A 2,276-nucleotide genomic window follows, 5' to 3' on the forward strand; every position below is an offset into this window, starting at 1 on the left:
ATATGACCGGAACAAGGCCAGAAGAAGAAATTTTGGACTTTGATCCAGAGATAGACAGAACTCTGAGAGCCGTCAGGAGGGAAAGGAAGCATCAAGAGCGCGGTCAAAGAGATCCTAGGTCAAAGAGATCCTAAAATTCCAACCATGGCCGATAATAATGACAGACGAAGACTCTTGAGAGATTACGGAGCTCCATCTGTCCAAGGATTTCAGCCTAGTGTCACTAAACCCATAGTGGAAGCCAACAACTTTGAATTAAAACTAGCATGGCTCCAAATGATTCAACAAACCCAGTTTGCAGGTTCACCAATAGAAGACCCACACTATCATCTCCAGTGCTTTCTTGCCCTATGTGACACATTCAAGATGAATGGAGTCTCTGATCAAGCAATAAGACTTAGAGCATTCCCATTCTCCCTTTGAGACAAAGCAAGGAAGTGGTTACTTTCTCAACCGGCTGAAATGTTCACCACTTGGGAAAACCTCTCTCAAGCTTTTCTAGCAAGGTATTTTCCACTTGCAAAGACTGCAAAACTGAGGCTTGAGCTCAACACCTTCAGACAAAAGGAAGGAGAATCACTCTATGACACATGGGAAAGATATAAAGACCTACAGAGGGAATGTCCACACCATGGCATAGAGGATTGGCTATTAGTACAAAATTTCTATAATGGGTTACTACCCTCTAGAAGGAGCACAGCTGATTCAGCTGCAGAAGGTGATATAATGGAGAAAACAGTGACACAAGCACTTGAACTTCTAGAAAGGGTTGTATACCATAATTATGAGTGGTCAAATGAAAGAGGAAATGCAAAGAGAACTGTAGGGATCCTGGAAGTAGATGCCCTAAGCATGATAAATGCTCAATTTGATCAGCTCACAAAGAGACTCGAAAGAATGCAAGCCAATGCAGTTGGTACAAATAGTCAACATGAGAACAGCTATGGAGGAGGATACATGAGTTTAGAATACAGCAATTTCAATGAACCCTCCACAGAACAGATGAACTATGTGAATAATGGAGGAAACTTCAACCAGTGGTAGCCCAACAATCCATATTCAAATAATTACAACCCTGGATGGAGGAACCACCCAAATTTCTCATGGTCCAATCAGCAGAACCAACCAATAAACAAGCAACAAGGGTACAAACCACCAGCACCCCCTGAATTTCAGAACAGAGGTCAAAACTTTGCACAGCCATCACTACCTCTCCAACCTCAACAACCTGAATTGAAGATGACTATGGAAACCACGATGGAAGGATTCCTAGCAGCTCAACAACAATAAAATGAATTGATTAAACAGTTGACTTCCAGAATGGACCAACTTGCTACTCATAACAAGATGCTAGAGAATCAAATCGCTCAGCAAGCAAGTTCTTCAAGTAAGGCTGCTGGCAAACTGCCTAGCCAACCAGAAATAAACCCAAGGGAGCATTGTAAGGCAGTTACACTAAGGAGTGGGAGAACTCTAGTACAACCAAAGGTAGAACCACCAGAGGAAACCATAAAAAAATCTAAAGGCTAAGCAGAGAAAAAGGAGGAAGAAGCTAAGAAAGATCAGGAAGAGGAAGCAAGGAAGACAAAGAAATTACAAGAGCCATACCAGCCTCCCTGACCTTTTCCTCAGAGATTTCAAAAAGTCAAATTGGACAAGTAGTTTGGAAAGTTTTTGGAAGTTTTACAAAAACTTTATATCAACATCCCCTTCACTAAAGCACTTTCTCAGATGCCATCCTATACCAAATTTCTTAAGGAAATTTTGTCAAAGAAAAGAAAGCTAGAAGACTATGGAACAGTAGGTTTAACAGAGGAATGTAGCCATACTGCAAAACAAACTGCCTCAAAGGCCCTCTGCGATCTTGGGGCAAGCGTCAGTTTAATGCCTCTATCAATATGCGAAAAGCTGGAGATCGGAGAACTGAAGCCCACGACAATCTCATTGCAATTGGCTGATTGATCTGTTAAATATCCTGTGGGCATACTTGTGAACATCCCTATCAAAGTGGGCAAATTCTTCATTCCAGTAAACTTTGTTGTCCTTGAGATGGAAGAAGATGTTCAAATTCCTATCATCTTGGGAAGACAATTCTTGGCAACTGTCTGAGCCATCATAGACGTAAAAAATGGGTGACTAACCCTCAAGGTAGGAGAAGAAGAAGTGGAGTTCAACTTGTTCGACACAATGAAACACAAATTTGAACCTGATGAATGCTTCAAGGTTGACATAATTGACAAACAAGTTGAAAAGGAATTTCATAAGACATATCCTAA

At 41.2% G+C, this 2,276-nt stretch overlaps 1 non-coding gene across 1 annotated transcript; it reads right to left on the reverse strand.

Moving 5' to 3' along the window:
• Positions 1-531: 531 nt before the first annotated feature.
• Positions 532-638, reverse strand: LOC131183686 (small nucleolar RNA R71). The gene has a single exon (XR_009151725.1). It is a non-coding gene; the product is annotated as a small nucleolar RNA R71 (small nucleolar RNA).
• Between the last annotated feature and the right edge of the window lie 1,638 nt (positions 639-2,276).

Source organism: Hevea brasiliensis, chromosome 9 (genome assembly GCF_030052815.1).
Source record: "Hevea brasiliensis isolate MT/VB/25A 57/8 chromosome 9, ASM3005281v1, whole genome shotgun sequence".
Lineage (NCBI taxonomy): Eukaryota > Viridiplantae > Streptophyta > Magnoliopsida > Malpighiales > Euphorbiaceae > Hevea > Hevea brasiliensis.